The 26,458-nt window shown below is 47.0% G+C and overlaps 31 non-coding genes across 31 annotated transcripts in view; 19 read left to right on the forward strand and 12 right to left on the reverse strand.

Annotated features, from left to right (window-relative positions):
* trnav-cac (transfer RNA valine (anticodon CAC)) overlaps nucleotides 1-49 on the forward strand; it is a 73-nt gene extending 24 nt beyond the window's left edge. Inside the window, exon 1 of the tRNA in view lies at nucleotides 1-49. This exon is cut by the window's left edge and continues 24 nt beyond it. This is a non-coding gene — a tRNA (tRNA-Val).
* Nucleotides 50-957: 908 nt separating this feature from the next.
* On the forward strand, nucleotides 958-1,030 carry trnav-aac (transfer RNA valine (anticodon AAC)). Its single transcript has one exon. It is a non-coding gene; the product is annotated as a tRNA-Val (tRNA).
* A 4,040-nt stretch (nucleotides 1,031-5,070) lies between these two features.
* Nucleotides 5,071-5,142, reverse strand: trnad-guc (transfer RNA aspartic acid (anticodon GUC)). Its single transcript has one exon. It is a non-coding gene; the product is annotated as a tRNA-Asp (tRNA).
* Nucleotides 5,143-5,258: 116 nt separating this feature from the next.
* Nucleotides 5,259-5,331, forward strand: trnav-cac (transfer RNA valine (anticodon CAC)). Its single transcript has one exon. It is a non-coding gene; the product is annotated as a tRNA-Val (tRNA).
* A 1,370-nt stretch (nucleotides 5,332-6,701) lies between these two features.
* On the reverse strand, nucleotides 6,702-6,773 carry trnad-guc (transfer RNA aspartic acid (anticodon GUC)). The gene has a single exon. It is a non-coding gene; the product is annotated as a tRNA-Asp (tRNA).
* Nucleotides 6,774-6,889: 116 nt separating this feature from the next.
* On the forward strand, nucleotides 6,890-6,962 carry trnav-cac (transfer RNA valine (anticodon CAC)). The gene has a single exon. It is a non-coding gene; the product is annotated as a tRNA-Val (tRNA).
* Nucleotides 6,963-7,870: 908 nt separating this feature from the next.
* Nucleotides 7,871-7,943, forward strand: trnav-aac (transfer RNA valine (anticodon AAC)). The gene has a single exon. It is a non-coding gene; the product is annotated as a tRNA-Val (tRNA).
* Nucleotides 7,944-8,008: 65 nt separating this feature from the next.
* trnad-guc (transfer RNA aspartic acid (anticodon GUC)) lies at nucleotides 8,009-8,080 on the reverse strand. Its single transcript has one exon. It is a non-coding gene; the product is annotated as a tRNA-Asp (tRNA).
* A 1,550-nt stretch (nucleotides 8,081-9,630) lies between these two features.
* trnad-guc (transfer RNA aspartic acid (anticodon GUC)) lies at nucleotides 9,631-9,702 on the reverse strand. The gene has a single exon. It is a non-coding gene; the product is annotated as a tRNA-Asp (tRNA).
* Nucleotides 9,703-9,818: 116 nt separating this feature from the next.
* Nucleotides 9,819-9,891, forward strand: trnav-cac (transfer RNA valine (anticodon CAC)). Its single transcript has one exon. It is a non-coding gene; the product is annotated as a tRNA-Val (tRNA).
* Nucleotides 9,892-12,240: 2,349 nt separating this feature from the next.
* trnad-guc (transfer RNA aspartic acid (anticodon GUC)) lies at nucleotides 12,241-12,312 on the reverse strand. The gene has a single exon. It is a non-coding gene; the product is annotated as a tRNA-Asp (tRNA).
* Nucleotides 12,313-12,756: 444 nt separating this feature from the next.
* On the forward strand, nucleotides 12,757-12,829 carry trnav-aac (transfer RNA valine (anticodon AAC)). Its single transcript has one exon. It is a non-coding gene; the product is annotated as a tRNA-Val (tRNA).
* Nucleotides 12,830-13,218: 389 nt separating this feature from the next.
* trnad-guc (transfer RNA aspartic acid (anticodon GUC)) lies at nucleotides 13,219-13,290 on the reverse strand. Its single transcript has one exon. It is a non-coding gene; the product is annotated as a tRNA-Asp (tRNA).
* A 116-nt stretch (nucleotides 13,291-13,406) lies between these two features.
* Nucleotides 13,407-13,479, forward strand: trnav-cac (transfer RNA valine (anticodon CAC)). Its single transcript has one exon. It is a non-coding gene; the product is annotated as a tRNA-Val (tRNA).
* Nucleotides 13,480-14,387: 908 nt separating this feature from the next.
* On the forward strand, nucleotides 14,388-14,460 carry trnav-aac (transfer RNA valine (anticodon AAC)). Its single transcript has one exon. It is a non-coding gene; the product is annotated as a tRNA-Val (tRNA).
* A 65-nt stretch (nucleotides 14,461-14,525) lies between these two features.
* trnad-guc (transfer RNA aspartic acid (anticodon GUC)) lies at nucleotides 14,526-14,597 on the reverse strand. Its single transcript has one exon. It is a non-coding gene; the product is annotated as a tRNA-Asp (tRNA).
* A 116-nt stretch (nucleotides 14,598-14,713) lies between these two features.
* Nucleotides 14,714-14,786, forward strand: trnav-cac (transfer RNA valine (anticodon CAC)). Its single transcript has one exon. It is a non-coding gene; the product is annotated as a tRNA-Val (tRNA).
* Nucleotides 14,787-16,018: 1,232 nt separating this feature from the next.
* trnav-aac (transfer RNA valine (anticodon AAC)) lies at nucleotides 16,019-16,091 on the forward strand. The gene has a single exon. It is a non-coding gene; the product is annotated as a tRNA-Val (tRNA).
* A 908-nt stretch (nucleotides 16,092-16,999) lies between these two features.
* Nucleotides 17,000-17,072, forward strand: trnav-aac (transfer RNA valine (anticodon AAC)). Its single transcript has one exon. It is a non-coding gene; the product is annotated as a tRNA-Val (tRNA).
* A 65-nt stretch (nucleotides 17,073-17,137) lies between these two features.
* trnad-guc (transfer RNA aspartic acid (anticodon GUC)) lies at nucleotides 17,138-17,209 on the reverse strand. The gene has a single exon. It is a non-coding gene; the product is annotated as a tRNA-Asp (tRNA).
* A 116-nt stretch (nucleotides 17,210-17,325) lies between these two features.
* On the forward strand, nucleotides 17,326-17,398 carry trnav-cac (transfer RNA valine (anticodon CAC)). The gene has a single exon. It is a non-coding gene; the product is annotated as a tRNA-Val (tRNA).
* Nucleotides 17,399-18,630: 1,232 nt separating this feature from the next.
* trnav-aac (transfer RNA valine (anticodon AAC)) lies at nucleotides 18,631-18,703 on the forward strand. The gene has a single exon. It is a non-coding gene; the product is annotated as a tRNA-Val (tRNA).
* A 253-nt stretch (nucleotides 18,704-18,956) lies between these two features.
* Nucleotides 18,957-19,029, forward strand: trnav-cac (transfer RNA valine (anticodon CAC)). The gene has a single exon. It is a non-coding gene; the product is annotated as a tRNA-Val (tRNA).
* A 1,044-nt stretch (nucleotides 19,030-20,073) lies between these two features.
* Nucleotides 20,074-20,145, reverse strand: trnad-guc (transfer RNA aspartic acid (anticodon GUC)). The gene has a single exon. It is a non-coding gene; the product is annotated as a tRNA-Asp (tRNA).
* A 444-nt stretch (nucleotides 20,146-20,589) lies between these two features.
* On the forward strand, nucleotides 20,590-20,662 carry trnav-aac (transfer RNA valine (anticodon AAC)). The gene has a single exon. It is a non-coding gene; the product is annotated as a tRNA-Val (tRNA).
* Nucleotides 20,663-21,894: 1,232 nt separating this feature from the next.
* On the forward strand, nucleotides 21,895-21,967 carry trnav-cac (transfer RNA valine (anticodon CAC)). Its single transcript has one exon. It is a non-coding gene; the product is annotated as a tRNA-Val (tRNA).
* A 381-nt stretch (nucleotides 21,968-22,348) lies between these two features.
* Nucleotides 22,349-22,420, reverse strand: trnad-guc (transfer RNA aspartic acid (anticodon GUC)). The gene has a single exon. It is a non-coding gene; the product is annotated as a tRNA-Asp (tRNA).
* Nucleotides 22,421-22,536: 116 nt separating this feature from the next.
* trnav-cac (transfer RNA valine (anticodon CAC)) lies at nucleotides 22,537-22,609 on the forward strand. Its single transcript has one exon. It is a non-coding gene; the product is annotated as a tRNA-Val (tRNA).
* Nucleotides 22,610-24,958: 2,349 nt separating this feature from the next.
* On the reverse strand, nucleotides 24,959-25,030 carry trnad-guc (transfer RNA aspartic acid (anticodon GUC)). Its single transcript has one exon. It is a non-coding gene; the product is annotated as a tRNA-Asp (tRNA).
* A 582-nt stretch (nucleotides 25,031-25,612) lies between these two features.
* On the reverse strand, nucleotides 25,613-25,684 carry trnad-guc (transfer RNA aspartic acid (anticodon GUC)). The gene has a single exon. It is a non-coding gene; the product is annotated as a tRNA-Asp (tRNA).
* A 116-nt stretch (nucleotides 25,685-25,800) lies between these two features.
* On the forward strand, nucleotides 25,801-25,873 carry trnav-cac (transfer RNA valine (anticodon CAC)). The gene has a single exon. It is a non-coding gene; the product is annotated as a tRNA-Val (tRNA).
* Nucleotides 25,874-26,458: the final 585 nt, after the last annotated feature.

Below are 26,458 nucleotides of genomic sequence, written 5' to 3' on the forward strand. Positions count from 1 at the left end.
CATTCGCCTCACACGCGAAAGGTCCCCAGCTCGAAACCGGGTGGAAACTTGGCAACATTCTTTGAATTTGCAATGAAAACTGAGTATCCAAAAATACAATAGCACAGGTACCAAGTGCCCGTTGGGGCATCTCACCCCAGTCTTCCGCGTGACAGGAGAAGATACTATCCACAATACTAACGAGGAAAGGACTCTGTGTTTGCTACCTGGACAGGCATAGAAGGAAAACTGTCACTAAAATAGGGAATGCCAGACAGCTATGCTGTTTTCCAATCCTGCCAACAGGATAAACACCAGAGTCTGTTTCCATGGTGTAGTGGTTATCACATTCGGCTCACACGCGGAAGGTTCCCAACTCGAAACAGGGTGGGAAACAGGGTAATTTTCTTTGTATTTGCAATGAAAACTGAGTATCCAAAAAGCAAAACACACAGGCACCACCTCCCCGTTGGGGAATCGAACCCCAGTCTTCCGCGTGACAGGAGGAGATACTATCCACTATACTAACGAGGAAAGGACTCTGTGTTTGCTACCTGGACAGGCATAGAAGGAAAACTGTCACTAAAATAGGGAATGCCAGACAGCTATGCTGTTTTCCAATCCTGCCAACAGGATAAACACCAGCGTCTGTTTCCAAGGTGTAGTGGTTATCACATTCGGCTCACACGCGGAAGGTTCCCAACTCGAAACCGGGTGGGAAACAGGGTAATTTTCTTTGTATTTGCAATGAAAACTGAGTATCCAAAAACTGAATTGCACCTGCACTCACCTCCCCTTCAGGGAATCTAACCACAGTCTTGCGCGTGACAGGCAGAGATACTATCCACTATACTAACGAGGAAAGGACTCTGTGCTTGCTACCTGGACAGGCGTAGAGGGAAAACTGTCACTAAAATCGGGAATGCCAGACAGCTATGCTGTTTGCCAATCCGGCCAACAGAGTAAACGCCAGTGTCTGTTTCCATGGTGTAGTGGTTATCACATTCGCCTAACACGCGAAAGGTCCCCAGCTCGAAACCGGGTGGAAACTTGGAAATTTTCTTTGAATTTGCAATGAAAACTGAGTATCCAAAAAGCAAAACACACAGGCACCACCTCCCCGTTGGGGAATCGAACCCCAGTCTTCCACGTGACAGGCGGAGATACTATCCACTATACTAACGAGGAAAGGACTCTGTGCTTGCTACCTGGACAGGCGTAGAGGGAAAACTGTCACTAAAATCGGGAATGCCAGACAGCTATGCTGTTTGCCAATCCTGCCAACAGGATAAACGCCAGCGTCTGTTTCCATGGTGTAGTGGTTATCACATTCGGCTCACACGCGGAAGGTTCCCAACTCGAAACAGGTTGGGAAACAGGGTAATTTTCTTTGTATTTGCAATGAAAACTGAGTATCCAAAAAGCAAAACACACAGGCACCACCTCCCCGTTGGGGAATCGAACCCCAGTCTTCCGCGTGACAGGAGGAGATACTATCCACTATACTAACGAGGAAAGGACTCTGTGCTTGCTACCTGGACAGGCGTAGAGGGAAAACTGTCACTAAAATCGGGAATGCCAGACAGCTATGCTGTTTGCCAATCCTGCCAACAGGATAAACGCCAGTGTCTGTTTCCATGGTGTAGTGGTTATCACATTCGGCTCACACGCGAAAGGTTCCCAACTCGAAACAGGGTGGGAAACAGGGTAATTTTCTTTGTATTTGCAATGAAAACTGAGTATCCAAAAAGCAAAACACACAGGGACCACCTCCCCGTTGGGGAATCGAACCCCAGTCTTCCGCGTGACAGGAGGAGATACTATCCACTATACTAACGAGGAAAGGATTCTGTGCTTGAGACCTGGACAGGCGTAGAGGTAAAACTGTCACTAAACGTGAATGCCAGACAGCTATGCTGTTTGCCAATCCTGCCAACAGGATAAACGCCAGCGTCTGTTTCCATGGTGTAGTGGTTATCACATTCGGCTCACACGCGGAAGTTTCCCAACTCGAAACAGGGTGGGAAACAGGGTAATTTTCTTTGTATTTGCAATGAAAACTGAGTATCCAAAAAGCAAAACACACAGGCACCACCTCCCCGTTGGGGAATCGAACCCCAGTCTTCCGCGTGACAGGAGGAGATACTATCCACTATACTAACGAGGAAAGGATTCTGTGCTTGCGACCTGGACAGGCGTAGAGGTAAAACTGTCACTAAACTTGTGAATGCCAGACAGCGATGCTGTTTGCCAATCCTGCCAACAGGATAAACGCCAGTGTCTGTTTCCATGGTGTAGTGGTTATCACATTCGGCTCACACGCGAAAGGTTCCCAACTCGAAACAGGGTGGGAAACAGGGTAATTAGGGCCCGAGCAGCGACCGCTGCGAGGTCCCTATTGTTTTTGTAAAAATTATTATTATTATTATTATTATTATTATTATTATTATTATTATTATTATTATTATTCTTCTTCTTCTTCTTCTTTATTCTCCGCAAACGATCGCGATTTTGGGTACCTAAACATTCACGAAAACTCACCGAACTTTGCACACTCCTCAGGCCCGGCGAAAAATTTGATATTATTAAGTCGTCATAACAATGCGACTCGATAGCGCCCCCTAGCGTAGAAAAATAAAAACCAAGCCCGGCACGTTTGAGCTAGAGCAACAAAAATTGGCAGGCACGTGTAGCACCCCGAGACGCACAAAAAAGTCTATTGGGACCATGTAGCTAAAATGTACAGGAAGTGAGCTATGAATTTTTTAATGTCCAATTTTGGCCTATTTTGGCACATTCACTGTGGTCATGCTTTTTCCCCCTTTGCAAACATTTTTCATCCAATTGACTTCAAACTTGGCATTTATCATCTCAAGACCTGAGAGAAAAACTGGGCAAAACATCTTGCCTTTTTGAAATACTATATGACGGGGGCGGGGCATCAAATATTGCCTTTAAAATTTCATTTGTCCAGAAAGAGCAAATGCTTAATAACTCCCATGTTCAAGCTCCAAAAAATCTCAAACTTCTCAGGCAACGTAATAGTCACGGCCTGAAAACATCTATATGATAAAATTCAGTTATACATATAGCGCCACCTAGTGGTTACAATAAATGTCATACTTTACGTTTTTAGCTACTGTTCTGAGCTTGTTGAAGGGATCCATTTGAAAATTGGTCAGAAAAGCCTTAAGATGTTGATCATGCCCCACACCGAATATTGTAACTTTTCGCCAAAGGGCGTGGCCGCTACGGTGACGCAAAGTCTGAAGATTTTTCGTGAAAATAAAAGCTGCATAAACTTGACTGAGATGATCCTATCTTCTCAAAATTTCACACATTTGATGAGAGTCCAGCCCTAAAGACATCTACTGACTTATATTTCATCTAACTGATAGCGCCACCTAGTGGCAATTTTTTTTCTTACGAATTTTCTTCTACGTTTTTCTCCAAACACGTTAACTGGACCTACCTCATAATTGCTCAGATGAGGGTTTCGGCCTTCATGATGTCACAACACGAAGTTTGTGAGTTTTCGCGAATTGCTGTAGGCGTGGCTAAGCGCTGTTCGCCAAGAAAACAACGCCAGTTTTGAGGGTCTAAACATGCACAGAAACTCCTGAAACTTGGCACACACATCTGGCCTGGTAAAATGAGCAATATTTTATTGTTGATTGTGCTATTTTTACAAAAATGACTCAATAGCGCCCCCTCGAAATTTTTAACGAAGCAGCCCCGGTTGTACGTTTAAGCAAGAACGCCGAATATTTTTAGGTGTATGAGGGAGCCCAAGACCTACAAAAAAGTCTCTTGTACCCATATGCTAAAATGAACAGGAAGTGAGCTACGAATTTTTGAATGTCCCATTTTTGACGATTTTTGCACATTCACAGGGGGCAGACTTTTGCCCACTTCTCCTACACGTTTCATCCGACTGAGTTAAGACTTGGCCTGGACCATGTCAAGACCTGAGCCAACGACAGGGGGAAAAATTTTGACTTTTCGAAATACTATATGATGAGGGCGGGGCATCGAAATTTGTGTTTCGCAATGTAAAAGGATATGCTTGATAACTCCCCGGGACATGCTCCAAAAAATCCCAAACTTGACATGTATGTTTATCGTCAAGGCCTGAAGTTATCTCTATGACAACATTCAGTTATATATGCAGCGCCACCTAGCCCTTGAGGCATGAAAAAAAAATACCCCACATACGGTATTTTGTACAAAAAATGTACACTCATTCTAAGTGTGATAACTAAGTCATTTATGAATATTCTTTTAGTTTCCACCACTCAAATTGTTCACTGGCTTGACACCGATCCAAACGTATGTACGTTTCCATTTTGTTTTATTCATTTTTGATTGCCCCTTTGGACAATAAAAGTAACATTGTGCAATGAGTACAACGAGCGATGATGTGTATATACACTTTTACAAAAAAATACCAATCAGGGCAACTCATTGCCTAAAAATAAAAAAGGACGCTGATTTTTGCAGGTCTTAACAATCACCAAAACCCGTTGAGCTTGACACACACACTGGCAAAAAAATATTCTACATGTCAACGTTTATTATGCCATTTTCAAAGAAATTTTGCTTCCAATATGCCAGTACCCCAATGTGCCAGTACCCCAACATGCAAGTACCACAACGTGCAAGGACCCCAACGTGGCCCGGGCTGCGAGGGCCCTTTATAGCTGCTCGCAGCTCTAGTTTTCTTTGTATTTGCAATGAAAACTGAGTATCCAAAAATTGAATTGCACCTGCACTCACCTCGCCTTCAGGGAATCTAACCACAGTCTTGCGCGTGACAGGCAGAGATACTATCCACTATACTAACGAGGAAAGGACTCTGTGCTTGCTACCTGGACAGGCGTAGAGGGAAAACTGTCACTAAAATCGGGAATGCCAGACAGCTATGCTGTTTGCCAATCCGGCCAACAGAGTAAACGCCAGTGTCCATTTCCATGGTGTAGTGGTTATCACATTCGCCTAACACGCGAAAGGTCCCCGGGTGGAAACTTGGCAATTTTCTTTGAATTTGCAATGAAAACTGAGTATCCAAAAAGCAAAACACACAGGCACCACCTCCCCGTTGGGGAATCGAACCCCAGTCTTCCGCGTGACAGGCGGAGATACTATCCACTATACTAACGAGGAAAGGACTCTGTGCTTGCTACCTGGACAGGCGTAGAGGGAAAACTGTCACTAAAATCGGGAATGCAAGACAGCTATGCCGTTTGCCAATCCTGCCAACAGGATAAACGCCAGTGTCTGTTTCCATGGTGTAGTGGTTATCACATTCGCCTCACACGCGAAAGGTCCCCAGCTCGAAACCGGGTGGAAACTTGGCAATTTTCTTTGAATTTGCAATGAAAACTGAGTATCCAAAAATACAATAGCACAGGTACCAAGTGCCCGTTGGGGCATCTCACCCCAGTCTTCCGCGTGACAGGAGAAGATACTATCCACAATACTAAGGAGGAAAGGACTCTGTGTTTGCTACCTGGACAGGCATAGAAGGAAAACTGTCACTAAAATAGGGAATGCCAGACAGCTATGCTGTTTTCCAATCCTGCCAACAGGATAAACACCAGCGTCTGTTTCCATGGTGTAGTGGTTATCACATTCGGCTCACACGCGGAAGGTTCCCAACTCGAAACAGGGTGGGAAACAGGGTAATTTTCTTTGTATTTGCAATGAAAACTGAGTATCCAAAAAGCAAAACACACAGGCACCACCTCCCCGTTGGGGAATCGAACCCCAGTCTTCCGCGTGACAGGAGGAGATACTATCCACTATACTAACGAGGAAAGGACTCTGTGTTTGCTACCTGGACAGGCATAGAAGGAAAACTGTCACTAAAATAGGGAATGCCAGACAGCTATGCTGTTTTCCAATCCTGCCAACAGGATAAACACCAGCGTCTGTTTCCATGGTGTAGTGGTTATCACATTCGGCTCACACGCGGAAGGTTCCCAACTCGAAAAAGGGTGGGAAACAGGGTAATTTTCTTTGTATTTGCAATGAAAACTGAGTATCCAAAAAGCAAAACACACAGGCACCACCTCCCCGTTGGGGAATCGAACCCCAGTCTTCCGCGTGACAGGAGGAGATACTATCCACTATACTAACGACGAAAGGATTCTGTGCTTGCGACCTGGACAGGCTTAGAGGTAAAATTGTCACTAAACTTAATGCCAGACAGCTATGCGGTTTGCCAATCCTGCCAACAGGATAAACGCCAGTGTCTGTTTCCATGGTGTAGTGGTTATCACATTCGGCTCACACGCGAAAGGTTCCCAACTCGAAACAGGGTGGGAAACAGGGTAATTTTCTTTGTATTTGCAATGAAAACTGAGTGTCCAAAAAGCAAAACACACAGGCACCACCTCCCCGTTTGGGAATCGAACCCCAGTCTTCCGCGTGACAGGCGGAGATACTATCCACTATACTAATGAGGAAAGGACTCTGTGTTTGCTACCTGGACAGGCATAGAAGGAAAACTGTCACTAAAATAGGGAATGCCAGACAGCTATGCTGTTTTCCAATCCTGCCAACAGGATAAACACCAGCGTCTGTTTCCATGGTGTAGTGGTTATCACATTCGGCTCACACGCGGAAGGTTCCCAACTCGAAAAAGGGTGGGAAACAGGGTAATTTTCTTTGTATTTGCAATGAAAACTGAGTATCCAAAAAGCAAAACACACAGGCACCACCTCCCCGTTGGGGAATCGAACCCCAGTCTTCCGCGTGACAGGCGGAGATACTATCCACTATACTAACGAGGAAAGCACTCTGTGCTTGCTACCTGGACAGGCGTAGAGGGAAAACTGTCACTAAAATCGGGAATGCAAGACAGCTATGCTGTTTGCCAATCCTGCCAACAGGATAAACGCCAGTGTCTGTTTCCATGGTGTAGTGGTTATCACATTCGCCTCACACGCGAAAGGTCCCCAGCTCGAAACCGGGTGGAAACTTGGCAACATTCTTTGAATTTGCAATGAAAACTGAGTATCCAAAAATACAATAGCACAGGTACCAAGTGCCCGTTGGGGCATCTCACCCCAGTCTTCCGCGTGACAGGAGAAGATACTATCCACAATACTAACGAGGAAAGGACTCTGTGTTTGCTACCTGGACAGGCATAGAAGGAAAACTGTCACTAAAATAGGGAATGCCAGACAGCTATGCTGTTTTCCAATCCTGCCAACAGGATAAACACCAGCGTCTGTTTCCATGGTGTAGTGGTTATCACATTCGACTCACACGCGGAAGGTTCCCAACTCGAAACAGGGTGGGAAACAGGGTAATTTTCTTTGTATTTGCAATGAAAACTGAGTATCCAAAAAGCAAAACACACAGGCACCACCTCCCCGTTGGGGAATCGAACCCCAGTCTTCCGCGTGACAGGAGGAGATACTATCCACTATACTAACGAGGAAAGGACTCTGTGTTTGCTACCTGGACAGGCATAGAAGGAAAACTGTCACTAAAATAGGGAATGCCAGACAGCTATGCTGTTTTCCAATCCTGCCAACAGGATAAACACCAGCGTCTGTTTCCATGGTGTAGTGGTTATCACATTCGGCTCACACGCGGAAGGTTCCCAACTCGAAACCGGGTGGGAAACAGGGTAATTTTCTTTGTATTTGCAATGAAAACTGAGTATCCAAAAACTGAATTGCACCTGCACTCACCTCCCCTTCAGGGAATCTAACCACAGTCTTGCGCGTGACAGGCAGAGATACTATCCACTATACTAACGAGGAAAGGACTCTGTGCTTGCTACCTGGACAGGCGTAGAGGGAAAACTGTCACTAAAATCGGGAATGCCAGACAGCTATGCTGTTTGCCAATCCGGCCAACAGAGTAAACGCCAGTGTCTGTTTCCATGGTGTAGTGGTTATCACATTCGCCTAACACGCGAAAGGTCCCCAGCTCGAAACCGGGTGGAAACTTGGAAATTTTCTTTGAATTTGCAATGAAAACTGAGTATCCAAAAAGCAAAACACACAGGCACCACCTCCCCGTTGGGGAATCGAACCCCAGTCTTCCGCGTGACAGGCGGAGATACTATCCACTATACTAACGAGGAAAGGACTCTGTGCTTGCTACCTGGACAGGCGTAGAGGGAAAACTGTCACTAAAATCGGGAATGCCAGACAGCTATGCTGTTTGCCAATCCTGCCAACAGGATAAACGCCAGCGTCTGTTTCCATGGTGTAGTGGTTATCACATTCGGCTCACACGCGGAAGGTTCCCAACTCGAAACAGGTTGGGAAACAGGGTAATTTTCTTTGTATTTGCAATGAAAACTGAGTATCCAAAAAGCAAAACACACAGGCACCACCTCCCCGTTGGGGAATCGAACCCCAGTCTTCCGCGTGACAGGAGGAGATACTATCCACTATACTAACGAGGAAAGGACTCTGTGCTTGCTACCTGGACAGGCGTAGAGGGAAAACTGTCACTAAAATCGGGAATGCCAGACAGCTATGCTGTTTGCCAATCCTGCCAACAGGATAAACGCCAGTGTCTGTTTCCATGGTGTAGTGGTTATCACATTCGGCTCACACGCGAAAGGTTACCAACTCGAAACAGGGTGGGAAACAGGGTAATTTTCTTTGTATTTGCAATGAAAACTGAGTATCCAAAAAGCAAAACACACAGGGACCACCTCCCCGTTGGGGAATCGAACCCCAGTCTTCCGCGTGACAGGAGGAGATACTATCCACTATACTAACGAGGAAAGGATTCTGTGCTTGAGACCTGGACAGGCGTAGAGGTAAAACTGTCACTAAACGTGAATGCCAGACAGCTATGCTGTTTGCCAATCCTGCCAACAGGATAAACGCCAGCGTCTGTTTCCATGGTGTAGTGGTTATCACATTCGGCTCACACGCGGAAGTTTCCCAACTCGAAACAGGGTGGGAAACAGGGTAATTTTCTTTGTATTTGCAATGAAAACTGAGTATCCAAAAAGCAAAACACACAGGCACCACCTCCCCGTTGGGGAATCGAACCCCAGTCTTCCGCGTGACAGGAGGAGATACTATCCACTATACTAACGAGGAAAGGATTCTGTGCTTGCGACCTGGACAGGCGTAGAGGTAAAACTGTCACTAAACTTGTGAATGCCAGACAGCTATGCTGTTTGCCAATCCTGCCAACAGGATAAACGCCAGTGTCTGTTTCCATGGTGTAGTGGTTATCACATTCGGCTCACACGCGAAAGGTTCCCAACTCGAAACAGGGTGGGAAACAGGGTAATTTTCTTTGTATTTGCAATGAAAACTGAGTATCCAAAAATTGAATTGCACCTGCACTCACCTCGCCTTCAGGGAATCTAACCACAGTCTTGCGCGTGACAGGCAGAGATACTATCCACTATACTAACGAGGAAAGGACTCTGTGCTTGCTACCTGGACAGGCGTAGAGGGAAAACTGTCACTAAAATCGGGAATGCCAGACAGCTATGCTGTTTGCCAATCCGGCCAACAGAGTAAACGCCAGTGTCCATTTCCATGGTGTAGTGGTTATCACATTCGCCTAACACGCGAAAGGTCCCCGGGTGGAAACTTGGCAATTTTCTTTGAATTTGCAATGAAAACTGAGTATCCAAAAAGCAAAACACACAGGGACCACCTCCCCGTTGGGGAATCGAACCCCAGTCTTCCGCGTGACAGGCGGAGATACTATCCACTATACTAACGAGGAAAGGACTCTGTGCTTGCTACCTGGACAGGCGTAGAGGGAAAACTGTCACTAAAATCGGGAATGCAAGACAGCTATGCCGTTTGCCAATCCTGCCAACAGGATAAACGCCAGTGTCTGTTTCCATGGTGTAGTGGTTATCACATTCGCCTCACACGCGAAAGGTCCCCAGCTCGAAACCGGGTGGAAACTTGGCAATTTTCTTTGAATTTGCAATGAAAACTGAGTATCCAAAAATACAATAGCACAGGTACCAAGTGCCCGTTGGGGCATCTCACCCCAGTCTTCCGCGTGACAGGAGAAGATACTATCCACAATACTAAGGAGGAAAGGACTCTGTGTTTGCTACCTGGACAGGCATAGAAGGAAAACTGTCACTAAAATAGGGAATGCCAGACAGCTATGCTGTTTTCCAATCCTGCCAACAGGATAAACACCAGCGTCTGTTTCCATGGTGTAGTGGTTATCACATTCGGCTCACACGCGGAAGGTTCCCAACTCGAAACAGGGTGGGAAACAGGGTAATTTTCTTTGTATTTGCAATGAAAACTGAGTATCCAAAAAGCAAAACACACAGGCACCACCTCCCCGTTGGGGAATCGAACCCCAGTCTTCCGCGTGACAGGAGGAGATACTATCCACTATACTAACGAGGAAAGGACTCTGTGTTTGCTACCTGGACAGGCATAGAAGGAAAACTGTCACTAAAATAGGGAATGCCAGACAGCTATGCTGTTTTCCAATCCTGCCAACAGGATAAACACCAGCGTCTGTTTCCATGGTGTAGTGGTTATCACATTCGGCTCACACGCGGAAGGTTCCCAACTCGAAAAAGGGTGGGAAACAGGGTAATTTTCTTTGTATTTGCAATGAAAACTGAGTATCCAAAAAGCAAAACACACAGGCACCACCTCCCCGTTGGGGAATCGAACCCCAGTCTTCCGCGTGACAGGAGGAGATACTATCCACTATACTAACGACGAAAGGATTCTGTGCTTGCGACCTGGACAGGCTTAGAGGTAAAATTGTCACTAAACTTAATGCCAGACAGCTATGCGGTTTGCCAATCCTGCCAACAGGATAAACGCCAGTGTCTGTTTCCATGGTGTAGTGGTTATCACATTCGGCTCACACGCGAAAGGTTCCCAACTCGAAACAGGGTGGGAAACAGGGTAATTTTCTTTGTATTTGCAATGAAAACTGAGTGTCCAAAAAGCAAAACACACAGGCACCACCTCCCCGTTTGGGAATCGAACCCCAGTCTTCCGCGTGACAGGCGGAGATACTATCCACTATACTAACGAGGAAAGGACTCTGTGCTTGCTACCTGGACAGGCGTAGAGGGAAAACTGTCACTAAAATCGGGAATGCAAGACAGCTATGCTGTTTGCCAATACTGCCAACAGGATAAACGCCAGTGTCTGTTTCCATGGTGTAGTGGTTATCACATTCTCCTCACAAGCGAAAGGTTCCCAACTCGAAACCGGGTGGGAAACAGGGTAATTTTCTTTGTATTTGCAATGAAAACTGAGTATCCAAAAACTGAATTGCACCTGCACTCACCTCCCCTTCAGGGAATCTAACCACAGTCTTGCGCGTGACAGGCAGAGATACTATCCACTATACTAACGAGGAAAGGATTCTGTGCTTGCGACCTGGACAGGCGTAGAGGTAAAACTGTCACTAAACTTGTGAATGCCAGACAGCTATGCTGTTTGCCAATCCTGCCAACAGGATAAACGCCAGCGTCTGTTTCAATGGTGTAGTGGTTATCACATTCGGCTCACACGCGGAAGGTTCCCAACTCGAAACAGGGTGGGAAACAGGGTAATTTTCTTTGTATTTGCAATGAAAACTGAGTATCCAAAAAGCAAAACACACAGGCACCACCTCCCCGTTGGGGAATCGAACCCCAGTCTTCCGCGTGACAGGAGGAGATACTATCCACTATACTAACGAGGAAAGGATTCTGTGCTTGAGACCTGGACAGGCGTAGAGGTAAAACTGTCACTAAACTTGTGAATGCCAGACAGCTATGCTGTTTGCCAATCCTGCCAACAGGATAAACGCCAGCGTCTGTTTCCATGGTGTAGTGGTTATCACATTCGGCTCCCACGCGGAAGGTTCCCAACTCGAAACAGGGTGGGAAACAGGGTAATTTTCTTTGTATTTGCAATGAAAACTGAGTGTCCAAAAAGCAAAACACACAGGCACCACCTCCCCGTCGGGGAATCGAACCCCAGTCTTCCGCGTGACAGGCGGAGATACTATCCACTATACTAACGACGAAAGTATTCTGTGCTTGCGACCTGGACAGGCTTAGAGGTAAAATTGTCACTAAACTTAATGCCAGACAGCTATGCGGTTTGCCAATCCTGCCAACAGGATAAACGCCAGTGTCTGTTTCCATGGTGTAGTGGTTATCACATTCGGCTCACACGCGAAAGGTTCCCAACTCGAAACAGGGTGGGAAACAGGGTAATTTTCTTTGTATTTGCAATGAAAACTGAGTGTCCAAAAAGCAAAACACACAGGCACCACCTCCCCGTTGGGGAATCGAACCCCAGTCTTCCGCGTGACAGGCGGAGATACTATCCACTATACTAACGAGGAAAGGACTCTGTGCTTGCTACCTGGACAGGCGTAGAGGGAAAACTGTCACTAAAATCGGGAATGCAAGACAGCTATGCTGTTTGCCAATACTGCCAACAGGATAAACGCCAGTGTCTGTTTCCATGGTGTAGTGGTTATCACATTCTCCTCACAAGCGAAAGGTTCCCAACTCGAAACCGGGTGGGAAACAGGGTAATTTTCTTTGTATTTGCAATGAAAACTGAGTATCCAAAAACAGAATTGCACCTGCACTCACCTCCCCTTCAGGGAATCTAACCACAGTCTTGCGCGTGACAGGCAGAGATACTATCCACTATACTAACGAGGAAAGGACTCTGTGCTTGCTACCTGGACAGGCGTAGAGGGAAAACTGTCACTAAAATCGGGAATGCCAGACAGCTATGCTGTTTGCCAATCCGGCCAACAGAGTAAACGCCAGTGTCTGTTTCCATGGTGTAGTGGTTATCACATTCGCCTAACACGCGAAAGGTCCCCAGCTCGAAACCGGGTGGAAACTTGGCAATTTTCTTTGAATTTGCAATGAAAACTGAGTATCCAAAAAGCAAAACACACAGGCACCACCTCCCCGTTGGGGAATCGAACCCCAGTCTTCCGCGTGACAGGAGGAGATACTATCCACTATACTAACGACGAAAGGATTCTGTGCTTGCGACCTGGACAGGTGTAGAGGTAAAATTGTCACTAAAGTTAATGCCAGACAGCTATGCGGTTTGCCAATCCTGCCAACAGGATAAACGCCAGTGTCTGTTTCCATGGTGTAGTGGTTATCACATTCGGCTCACACGCGAAAGGTTCCCAACTCGAAACAGGGTGGGAAACAGGGTAATTTTCTTTGTATTTGCAATGAAAACTGAGTGTCCAAAAAGCAAAACACACAGGCACCACCTCCCCGTTGGGGAATCGAACCCCAGTCTTCCGCGTGACAGGCGGAGATACTATCCACTATACTAACGAGGAAAGGACTCTGTGCTTGCTACCTGGACAGGCGTAGAGGGAAAACTGTCACTAAAATCGGGAATGCAAGACAGCTATGCTGTTTGCCAATCCTGCCAACAGGATAAACGCCAGTGTCTGTTTCCATGGTGTAGTGGTTATCACATTCGCCTCACATGCGAAAGGTCCCCAGCTCGAAACCGGGTGGAAACTTGGCAATTTTCTTTGAATTTGCAATGAAAACTGAGTATCCAAAAATACAATAGCACAGGTACCAAGTGCCCGTTGGGGCATCTCACCCCAGTCTTCCGCGTGACAGGAGAAGATACTATCCACTATACTAACGAGGAAAGGATTCTGTGCTTGCGACCTGGACAGGCGTAGAGGTAAAACTGTCACTAAACTTGTGAATGCCAGACAGCTATGCTGTTTGCCAATCCTGCCAACAGGATAAACGCCAGCGTCTGTTTCCATGGTGTAGTGGTTATCACATTCGGCTCACACGCGGAAGGTTCCCAACTCGAAACAGGGTGGGAAACAGGGTAATTTTCTTTGTATTTGCAATGAAAACTGAGTATCCAAAAAGCAAAACACACAGGCACCACCTCCCCGTTGGGGAATCGAACCCCAGTCTTCCGCGTGACAGGAGGAGATACTATCCACTATACTAACGAGGAAAGGATTCTGTGCTTGCGACCTGGACAGGCGTAGAGGTAAAACTGTCACTAAACTTGTGAATGCCAGACAGCTATGCTGTTTGCCAATCCTGCCAACAGGATAAACGCCAGTGTCTGTTTCCATGGTGTAGTGGTTATCACATTCGGCTCACACGCGAAAGGTTCCCAACTCGAAACAGGGTGGGAAACAAGGTAATTTTCTTTGTATTTGCAATGAAAATTGAGTATCCAAAAATTGAATTGCACCTGCACTCACCTCCCCTTCAGGGAATCTAACCACAGTCTTGCGCGTGACAGGCAGAGATACTATCCACTATACTAACGAGGAAAGGACTCTGTGCTTGCTACCTGGACAGGCGTAGAGGGAAAACTGTCACTAAAATCGGGAATGCCAGACAGCTATGCTGTTTGCCAATCCTGCCAACAGAGTAAACGCCAGTGTCTGTTTCCATGGTGTAGTGGTTATCACATTCGCCTAACACGCGAAAGGTCCCCAGCTCGAAACCGGGTGGAAACTTGGCAATTTTCTTTGAATTTGCAATGAAAACTGAGTATCCAAAAAGCAAAACACACAGGCACCACCTCCCCGTTGGGGAATCGAACCCCAGTCTTCCGCGTGACAGGCGGAGATACTATCCACTATACTAACGAGGAAAGCACTCTGTGCTTGCTACCTGGACAGGCGTAGAGGGAAAACTGTCACTAAAATCGGGAATGCAAGACAGCTATGCTGTTTGCCAATCCTGCCAACAGGATAAACGCCAGTGTCTGTTTCCATGGTGTAGTGGTTATCACATTCGCCTCACACGCGAAAGGTCCCCAGCTCGAAACCGGGTGGAAACTTGGCAATTTTCTTTGAATTTGCAATGAAAACTGAGTATCCAAAAATACAATAGCACAGGTACCAAGTGCCCGTTGGGGCATCTCACCCCAGTCTTCCGCGTGACAGGAGAAGATACTATCCACAATACTAACGAGGAAAGGACTCTGTGTTTGCTACCTGGACAGGCATAGAAGGAAAACTGTCACTAAAATAGGGAATGCCAGACAGCTATGCTGTTTTCCAATCCTGCCAACAGGATAAACACCAGCGTCTGTTTCCATGGTGTAGTGGTTATCACATTCGGCTCACACGCGGAAGGTTCCCAACTCGAAACAGGGTGGGAAACAGGGTAATTTTCTTTGTATTTGCAATGAAAACTGAGTGTCCAAAAAGCAAAACACACAGGCACCACCTCCCCGTTGGGGAATCGAACCCCAGTCTTCCGCGTGACAGGCGGAGATACTATCCACTACACTAACGAGGAAAGGATTCTGTGCTTGCGACCTGGACAGGCGTAGAGGTAAAACTGTCACTAAACTTGTGAATGCCAGACAGCTATGCTGTTTGCCAATCCTGCCAACAGGATAAACGCCAGCGTCTGTTTCCATGGTGTAGTGGTTATCACATTCGGCTCACACGCGGAAGGTTCCCAACTCGAAACAGGGTGGGAAACAGGGTAATTTTCTTTGTATTTGCAATGAAAACTGAGTATCCAAAAAGCAAAACACACAGGCACCACCTCCCCGTTGGGGAATCGAACCCCAGTCTTCCGCGTGACAGGAGGAGATACTATCCACTATACTAACGAGGAAAGGATTCTGTGCTTGCGACCTGGACAGGCGTAGAGGTAAAACTGTCACTAAACTTAATGCCAGACAGCTATGCTGTTTGCCAATCCTGCCAACAGGATAAACGCCAGTGTCTGTTTCCATGGTGTAGTGGTTATCACATTCGGCTCACACGCGAAAGGTTCCCAACTCGAAACAGGGTGGGAAACAGGGTAATTTTCTTTGTATTTGCAATGAAAATTGAGTATCCAAAAATTGAATTGCACCTGCACTCACCTCCCCTTCAGGGAATCTAACCACAGTCTTGTGCGTGACAGGCAGAGATACTATCCACTATACTAACGAGGAAAGGACTCTGTGCTTGTTACCTGGACAGGCGTAGAGGGAAAACTGTCACTAAAATCGGGAATGCCAGACAGCTATGCTGTTTGCCAATCCTGCCAACAGAGTAAACGCCAGTGTCTGTTTCCATGGTGTAGTGGTTATCACATTCGCCTAACACGCGAAAGGTCCCCAGCTCGAAACCGGGTGGAAACTTGGCAATTTTCTTTGAATTTGCAATGAAAACTGAGTATCCAAAAATACAATAGCACAGGTACCAAGTGCCCGTTGGGGCATCTCACCCCAGTCTTCCGCGTGACAGGAGAAGATACTATCCACTATACTAACGAGGAAAGGATTCTGTGCTTGCGACCTGGACAGGCGTAGAGGTAAAACTGTCACTAAACTTGTGAATGCCAGACAGCTATGCTGTTTGCCAATCCTGCCAACAGGATAAACGCCAGCGTCTGTTTCCATGGTGTAGTGGTTATCACATTCGGCTCACACGCGGAAGGTTCCCAACTCGAAACAGGGTGGGAAACAGGGTAATTTTCTTTGTATTTGCAATGAAAACTGAGTATCCAAAAAGCAAAACACACAGGCACCACCTCCCCGTTGGGGAATCGAACCCCAGTCTTCCGCGTGACAGGAGGAGATACTATCCACTATACTAACGAGGAAAGGATTCTGTGCTTGCGACCTGGACAGGCGTAGAGGTAAAACTGTCACTAAACTTGTGAATGCCAGACAGCTATGCTGTTTGCCAATCCTGCCAACAGGATAAACGCCAGTGTCTGTTTCCATGGTGTAGTGGTTATCACATTCGGCTCACACGCGAAAGGTTCCCAACTCGAAACAGGGTGGGAAACAAGGTAATTTTCTTTGTATTTGCAATGAAAATTGAGTATCCAAAAATTGAATTGCACCTGCACTCACCTCCCCTTCAGGGAATCTAACCACAGTCTTGCGCGTGACAGGCAGAGATACTATCCACTATACTAACGAGGAAAGGACTCTGTGCTTGCTACCTGGACAGGCGTAGAGGGAAAACTGTCACTAAAATCGGGAATGCCAGACAGCTATGCTGTTTGCCAATCCTGCCAACAGAGTAAACGCCAGTGTCTGTTTCCATGGTGTAGTGGTTATCACATTCGCCTAACACGCGAAAGGTCCCCAGCTCGAAACCGGGTGGAAACTTGGCAATTTTCTTTGAATTTGCAATGAAAACTGAGTATCCAAAAAGCAAAACACACAGGCACCACCTCCCCGTTGGGGAATCGAACCCCAGTCTTCCGCGTGACAGGCGGAGATACTATCCACTATACTAACGAGGAAAGCACTCTGTGCTTGCTACCTGGACAGGCGTAGAGGGAAAACTGTCACTAAAATCGGGAATGCAAGACAGCTATGCTGTTTGCCAATCCTGCCAACAGGATAAACGCCAGTGTCTGTTTCCATGGTGTAGTGGTTATCACATTCGCCTCACACGCGAAAGGTCCCCAGCTCGAAACCGGGTGGAAACTTGGCAATTTTCTTTGAATTTGCAATGAAAACTGAGTATCCAAAAATACAATAGCACAGGTACCAAGTGCCCGTTGGGGCATCTCACCCCAGTCTTCCGCGTGACAGGAGAAGATACTATCCACAATACTAACGAGGAAAGGACTCTGTGTTTGCTACCTGGACAGGCATAGAAGGAAAACTGTCACTAAAATAGGGAATGCCAGACAGCTATGCTGTTTTCCAATCCTGCCAACAGGATAAACACCAGCGTCTGTTTCCATGGTGTAGTGGTTATCACATTCGGCTCACACGCGGAAGGTTCCCAACTCGAAACAGGGTGGGAAACAGGGTAATTTTCTTTGTATTTGCAATGAAAACTGAGTGTCCAAAAAGCAAAATACACAGGCACCACCTCCCCGTTGGGGAATCGAACCCCAGTCTTCCGCGTGACAGGCGGAGATACTATCCACTACACTAACGAGGAAAGGATTCTGTGCTTGCGACCTGGACAGGCGTAGAGGTAAAACTGTCACTAAACTTGTGAATGCCAGACAGCTATGCTGTTTGCCAATCCTGCCAACAGGATAAACGCCAGCGTCTGTTTCCATGGTGTAGTGGTTATCACATTCGGCTCACACGCGGAAGGTTCCCAACTCGAAACAGGGTGGGAAACAGGGTAATTTTCTTTGTATTTGCAATGAAAACTGAGTATCCAAAAAGCAAAACACACAGGCACCACCTCCCCGTTGGGGAATCGAACCCCAGTCTTCCGCGTGACAGGAGGAGATACTATCCACTATACTAACGAGGAAAGGATTCTGTGCTTGCGACCTGGACAGGCGTAGAGGTAAAACTGTCACTAAACTTAATGCCAGACAGCTATGCTGTTTGCCAATCCTGCCAACAGGATAAACGCCAGTGTCTGTTTCCATGGTGTAGTGGTTATCACATTCGGCTCACACGCGAAAGGTTCCCAACTCGAAACAGGGTGGGAAACAGGGTAATTTTCTTTGTATTTGCAATGAAAATTGAGTATCCAAAAATTGAATTGCACCTGCACTCACCTCCCCTTCAGGGAATCTAACCACAGTCTTGTGCGTGACAGGCAGAGATACTATCCACTATACTAACGAGGAAAGGACTCTGTGCTTGTTACCTGGACAGGCGTAGAGGGAAAACTGTCACTAAAATCGGGAATGCCAGACAGCTATGCTGTTTGCCAATCCTGCCAACAGAGTAAACGCCAGTGTCTGTTTCCATGGTGTAGTGGTTATCACATTCGCCTAACACGCGAAAGGTCCCCAGCTCGAAACCGGGTGGAAACTTGGCAATTTTCTTTGAATTTGCAATGAAAACTGAGTATCCAAAAAGCAAAACACACAGGCACCACCTCCCCGTTGGGGTATCGAACCCCAGTCTTCCGCGTGACAGGCGGAGATACTATCCACTATACTAACGAGGAAAGCACTCTGTGCTTGCTACCTGGACAGGCGTAGAGGGAAAACTGTCACTAAAATCGGGAATGCAAGACAGCTATGCTGTTTGCCAATCCTGCCAACAGGATAAACGCCAGTGTCTGTTTCCATGGTGTAGTGGTTATCACATTCGCCTCACACGCGAAAGGTCCCCAGCTCGAAACCGGGTGGAAACTTGGCAATATTCTTTGAATTTGCAATGAAAACTGAGTATCCAAAAATACAATAGCACAGGTACCAAGTGCCCGTTGGGGCATCTCACCCCAGTCTTCCGCGTGACAGGAGAAGATACTATCCACAATACTAACGAGGAAAGGACTCTGTGTTTGCTACCTGGACAGGCATAGAAGGAAAACTGTCACTAAAATAGGGAATGCCAGACAGCTATGCTGTTTTCCAATCCTGCCAACAGGATAAACACCAGCGTCTGTTTCCATGGTGTAGTGGTTATCACATTCGGCTCACACGCGGAAGGTTCCCAACTCGAAACAGGGTGGGAAACAGGGTAATTTTCTTTGTATTTGCAATGAAAACTGAGTATCCAAAAAGCAAAACACACAGGCACCACCTCCCCGTTGGGGAATCGAACCCCAGTCTTCCGCGTGACAGGAGGAGATACTATCCACTATACTAACGAGGAAAGGACTCTGTGTTTGCTACCTGGACAGGCATAGAAGGAAAACTGTCACTAAAATAGGGAATGCCAGACAGCTATGCTGTTTTCCAATCCTGCCAACAGGATAAACACCAGCGTCTGTTTCCATGGTGTAGTGGTTATCACATTCGGCTCACACGCGGAAGGTTCCCAACTCGAAAAAGGGTGGGAAACAGGGTAATTTTCTTTGTATTTGCAATGAAAACTGAGTATCCAAAAAGCAAAACACACAGGCACCACCTCCCCGTTGGGGAATCGAACCCCAGTCTTCCGCGTGACAGGAGGAGATACTATCCACTATACTAACGACGAAAGGATTCTGTGCTTGCGACCTGGACAGGCTTAGAGGTAAAATTGTCACTAAACTTAATGCCAGACAGCTATGCGGTTTGCCAATCCTGCCAACAGGATAAACGCCAGTGTCTGTTTCCATGGTGTAGTGGTTATCACATTCGGCTCACACGCGAAAGGTTCCCAACTCGAAACAGGGTGGGAAACAGGGTAATTTTCTTTGTATTTGCAATGAAAACTGAGTGTCCAAAAAGGAAAACACACAGGCACCACCTTCCCCGTTGGGGAATCGAACCCCAGTCTTCCGCGTGACAGGCGGAGATACTATCCACTATACTAACGAGGAAAGGACTCTGTGCTTGCTACCTGGACAGGCGTAGAGGGAAAACTGTCACTAAAATCGGGAATGCAAGACAGCTATGCTGTTTGCCAATACTGCCAACAGGATAAACGCCAGTGTCTGTTTCCATGGTGTAGTGGTTATCACATTCTCCTCACAAGCGAAAGGTTCCCAACTCGAAACCGGGTGGGAAACAGTGTAATTTTCTTTGTATTTGCAATGAAAACTGAGTATCCAAAAACTGAATTGCACCTGCACTCACCTCCCCTTCAGGGAATCTAACCACAGTCTTGCGCGTGACAGGCAGAGATACTATCCACGATACTAACGAGGAAAGGACTCTGTGCTTGCTACCTGGACAGGCGTAGAGGGAAAACTGTCACTAAAATCGGGAATGCCAGACAGCTATGCTGTTTGCCAATCCGGCCAACAGAGTAAACACCAGTGTCTGTTTCCATGGTGTAGTGGTTATCACATTCGCCTAACACGCGAAAGGTCCCCAGCTCGAAACCGGGTGGAAACTTTGCAATTTTCTTTGAATTTGCAATGAAAACTGAGTATCCAAAAAGCAAAACACACAGGCACCACCTCCCCGTTGGGGAATCGAACCCCAGTCTTCCACGTGACAGGCGGAGATACTATCCACTATACTAACGAGGAAAGGACTCTGTGCTTGCTACCTGGACAGGCGTAGAGGGAAAACTGTCACTAAAATCGGGAATGCCAGACAGCTATGCTGTTTGCCAATCCTGCCAACAGGATAAACGCCAGCGTCTGTTTCCATGGTGTAGTGGTTATCACATTCGGCTCACACGAGGAAGGTTCCCAACTCGAAACAGGGTGGGAAACAGGGTAATTTTCTTTGTATTTGCAATGAAAACTGAGTATCCAAAAAGCAAAACACACAGGGACCACCTCCCCGTTGGGGAATCGAACCCCAGTCTTCCGCGTGACAGGAGGAGATACTATCCACTATACTAACGAGGAAAGGACTCTGTGCTTGCTACCTGGACAGGCGTAGAGGGAAAACTGTCACTAAAATCGGGAATGCCAGACAGCTATGCTGTTTGCCAATCCTGCCAACAGGATAAACGCCAGTGTCTGTTTCCATGGTGTAGTGGTTATCACATTCGGCTCACACGCGAAAGGTTCCCAACTCGAAACAGGGTGGGAAACAGGGTAATTTTCTTTGTATTTGCAATGAAAACTGAGTATCCAAAAAGCAAAACACACAGGGACCACCTCCCCGTTGGGGAATCGAACCCCAGTCTTCCGCGTGACAGGAGGAGATACTATCCACTATACTAACGAGGAAAGGATTCTGTGCTTGAGACCTGGACAGGCGTAGAGGTAAAACTGTCACTAAACGTGAATGCCAGACAGCTATGCTGTTTGCCAATCCTGCCAACAGGATAAACGCCAGCGTCTGTTTCCATGGTGTAGTGGTTATCACATTCGGCTCACACGCTGAAGTTTCCCAACTCGAAACAGGGTGGGAAACAGGGTAATTTTCTTTGTATTTGCAATGAAAACTGAGTATCCAAAAAGCAAAACACACAGGCACCACCTCCCCGTTGGGGAATCGAACCCCAGTCTTCCGCGTGACAGGAGGAGATACTATCCACTATACTAACGAGGAAAGGATTCTGTGCTTGCGACCTGGACAGGCGTAGAGGTAAAACTGTCACTAAAATCGGGAATGCAAGACAGCTATGCCGTTTGCCAATCCTGCCAACAGGATAAACGCCAGTGTCTGTTTCCATGGTGTAGTGGTTATCACATTCGCCTCACACGCGAAAGGTCCCCAGCTCGAAACCGGGTGGAAACTTGGCAATTTTCTTTGAATTTGCAATGAAAACTGAGTATCCAAAAATTGAATTGCACCTGCACTCACCTCGCCTTCAGGGAATCTAACCACAGTCTTGCGCGTGACAGGCAGAGATACTATCCACTATACTAACGAGGAAAGGACTCTGTGCTTGCTACCTGGACAGGCGTAGAGGGAAAACTGTCACTAAAATCGGGAATGCCAGACAGCTATGCTGTTTGCCAATCCGGCCAACAGAGTAAACGCCAGTGTCCGTTTCCATGGTGTAGTGGTTATCACATTCGCCTAACATGCGAAAGGTCCCCGGGTGGAAACTTGGCAATTTTCTTTGAATTTGCAATGAAAACTGAGTATCCAAAAAGCAAAACACACAGGCACCACCTCCCCGTTGGGGAATCGAACCCCAGTCTTCCGCGTGACAGGCGGAGATACTATCCACTATACTAACGAGGAAAGGACTCTGTGCTTGCTACCTGGACAGGCGTAGAGGGAAAACTGTCACTAAAATCGGGAATGCAAGACAGCTATGCCGTTTGCCAATCCTGCCAACAGGATAAACGCCAGTGTCTGTTTCCATGGTGTAGTGGTTATCACATTCGCCTCACACGCGAAAGGTCCCCAGCTCGAAACCGGGTGGAAACTTGGCAATTTTCTTTGAATTTGCAATGAAAACTGAGTATCCAAAAATACAATAGCACAGGTACCAAGTGCCCGTTGGGGCATCTCACCCCAGTCTTCCGCGTGACAGGAGAAGATACTATCCACAATACTAAGGAGGAAAGGACTCTGTGTTTGCTACCTGGACAGGCATAGAAGGAAAACTGTCACTAAAATAGGGAATGCCAGACAGCTATGCTGTTTTCCAATCCTGCCAACAGGATAAACACCAGCGTCTGTTTCCATGGTGTAGTGGTTATCACATTCGGCTCACACGCGGAAGGTTCCCAACTCGAAACAGGGTGGGAAACAGGGTAATTTTCTTTGTATTTGCAATGAAAACTGAGTATCCAAAAAGCAAAACACACAGGCACCACCTCCCCGTTGGGGAATCGAACCCCAGTCTTCCGCGTGACAGGAGGAGATACTATCCACTATACTAACGAGGAAAGGACTCTGTGTTTGCTACCTGGACAGGCATAGAAGGAAAACTGTCACTAAAATAGGGAATGCCAGACAGCTATGCTGTTTTCCAATCCTGCCAACAGGATAAACACCAGCGTCTGTTTCCATGGTGTAGTGGTTATCACATTCGGCTCACACGCGGAAGGTTCCCAACTCGAAAAAGGGTGGGAAACAGGGTAATTTTCTTTGTATTTGCAATGAAAACTGAGTATCCAAAAAGCAAAACACACAGGCACCACCTCCCCGTTGGGGAATCGAACCCCAGTCTTCCGCGTGACAGGAGGAGATACTATCCACTATACTAACGACGAAAGGATTCTGTGCTTGCGACCTGGACAGGCTTAGAGGTAAAATTGTCACTAAACTTAATGCCAGACAGCTATGCGGTTTGCCAATCCTGCCAACAGGATAAACGCCAGTGTCTGTTTCCATGGTGTAGTGGTTATCACATTCGGCTCACACGCGAAAGGTTCCCAACTCGAAACAGGGTGGGAAACAGGGTAATTTTCTTTGTATTTGCAATGAAAACTGAGTGTCCAAAAAGCAAAACACACAGGCACCACCTCCCCGTTTGGGAATCGAACCCCAGTCTTCCGCGTGACAGGCGGAGATACTATCCACTATACTAACGAGGAAAGGACTCTGTGCTTGCTACCTGGACAGGCGTAGAGGGAAAACTGTCACTAAAATCGGGAATGCAAGACAGCTATGCTGTTTGCCAATACTGCCAACAGGATAAACGCCAGTGTCTGTTTCCATGGTGTAGTGGTTATCACATTCTCCTCACAAGCGAAAGGTTCCCAACTCGAAACCGGGTGGGAAACAGGGTAATTTTCTTTGTATTTGCAATGAAAACTGAGTATCCAAAAACTGAATTGCACCTGCACTCACCTCCCCTTCAGGGAATCTAACCACAGTCTTGCGCGTGACAGGCAGAGATACTATCCACTATACTAACGAGGAAAGGATTCTGTGCTTGCGACCTGGACAGGCGTAGAGGTAAAACTGCCACTAAACTTGTGAATGCCAGACAGCTATGCTGTTTGCCAATCCTGCCAACAGGATAAACGCCAGCGTCTGTTTCCATGGTGTAGTGGTTATCACATTCGGCTCACACGCGGAAGGTTCCCAACTCGAAACAGGGTGGGAAACAGGGTAATTTTCTTTGTATTTGCAATGAAAACTGAGTATCCAAAAAGCAAAACACACAGGCACCACCTCCCCGTTGGGGAATCGAACCCCAGTCTTCCGCGTGACAGGAGGAGATACTATCCACTATACTAACGAGGAAAGGATTCTGTGCTTGAGACCTGGACAGGCGTAGAGGTAAAACTGTCACTAAACTTGTGAATGCCAGACAGCTATGCTGTTTGCCAATCCTGCCAACAGGATAAACGCCAGCGTCTGTTTCCATGGTGTAGTGGTTATCACATTCGGCTCCCACGCGGAAGGTTCCCAACTCGAAACAGGGTGGGAAACAGGGTAATTTTCTTTGTATTTGCAATGAAAACTGAGTGTCCAAAAAGCAAAACACACAGGCACCACCTCCCCGTCGGGGAATCGAACCCCAGTCTTCCGCGTGACAGGCGGAGATACTATCCACTATACTAACGACGAAAGTATTTTGTGCTTGCGACCTGGACAGGCTTAGAGGTAAAATTGTCACTAAACTTAATGCCAGACAGCTATGCGGTTTGCCAATCCTGCCAACAGGATAAACGCCAGTGTCTGTTTCCATGGTGTAGTGGTTATCACATTCGGCTCACACGCGAAAGGTTCCCAACTCGAAACAGGGTGGGAAACAGGGTAATTTTCTTTGTATTTGCAATGAAAACTGAGTGTCCAAAAAGCAAAACACACAGGCACCACCTCCCCGTTGGGGAATCGAACCCCAGTCTTCCGCGTGACAGGCGGAGATACTATCCACTATACTAACGAGGAAAGGACTCTGTGCTTGCTACCTGGACAGGCGTAGAGGGAAAACTGTCACTAAAATCGGGAATGCAAGACAGCTATGCTGTTTGCCAATACTGCCAACAGGATAAACGCCAGTGTCTGTTTCCATGGTGTAGTGGTTATCACATTCTCCTCACAAGCGAAAGGTTCCCAACTCGAAACCGGGTGGGAAACAGGGTAATTTTCTTTGTATTTGCAATGAAAACTGAGTATCCAAAAACTGAATTGCACCTGCACTCACCTCCCCTTCAGGGAATCTAACCACAGTCTTGCGCGTGACAGGCAGAGATACTATCCACTATACTAACGAGGAAAGGACTCTGTGCTTGCTACCTGGACAGGCGTAGAGGGAAAACTGTCACTAAAATCGGGAATGCCAGACAGCTATGCTGTTTGCCAATCCGGCCAACAGAGTAAACGCCAGTGTCTGTTTCCATGGTGTAGTGGTTATCACATTCGCCTAACACGAGAAAGGTCCCCAGCTCGAAACCGGGTGGAAACTTGGCAATTTTCTTTGAATTTGCAATGAAAACTGAGTATCCAAAAAGCAAAACACACAGGCACCACCTCCCCGTTGGGGAATCGAACCCCAGTCTTCCGCGTGACAGGCGGAGATACTATCCACTATACTAACGAGGAAAGGACTCTGTGCTTGCTACCTGGACAGGCGTAGAGGGAAAACTGTCACTAAAATCGGGAATGCAAGACAGCTATGCTGTTTGCCAATCCTGCCAACAGGATAAACGCCAGTGTCTGTTTCCATGGTGTAGTGGTTATCACATTCGCCTCACACGCGAAAGGTCCCCAGCTCGAAACCGGGTGGAAACTTGGCAATTTTCTTTGAATTTGCAATGAAAACTGAGCATCCAAAAATACAATAGCACAGGTACCAAGTGCCCGTTGGGGCATCTCACCCCAGTCTTCCGCGTGACAGGAGAAGATACTATCCACAATACTAACGAGGAAAGGACTCTGTGTTTGCTACCTGGACAGGCATAGAAGGAAAACTGTCACTAAAATAGGGAATGCCAGACAGCTATGCTGTTTTCCAATCCTGCCAACAGGATAAACACCAGCGTCTGTTTCCATGGTGTAGTGGTTATCACATTCGGCTCACACGCGGAAGGTTCCCAACTCGAAAAAGGGTGGGAAACAGGGTAATTTTCTTTGTATTTGCAATGAAAACTGAGTATCCAAAAAGCAAAACACACAGGCACCACCTCCCCGTTGGGGAATCGAACCCCAGTCTTCCGCGTGACAGGAGGAGATACTATCCACTATACTAACGACGAAAGGATTCTGTGCTTGCGACCTGGACAGGCGTAGAGGTAAAATTGTCACTAAACTTAATGCCAGACAGCTATGCGGTTTGCCAATCCTGCCAACAGGATAAACGCCAGTGTCTGTTTCCAT

Source organism: Festucalex cinctus, chromosome 19 (genome assembly GCF_051991245.1).
Source record: "Festucalex cinctus isolate MCC-2025b chromosome 19, RoL_Fcin_1.0, whole genome shotgun sequence".
NCBI classification, from domain to species: Eukaryota; Metazoa; Chordata; class Actinopteri; order Syngnathiformes; family Syngnathidae; genus Festucalex; species Festucalex cinctus.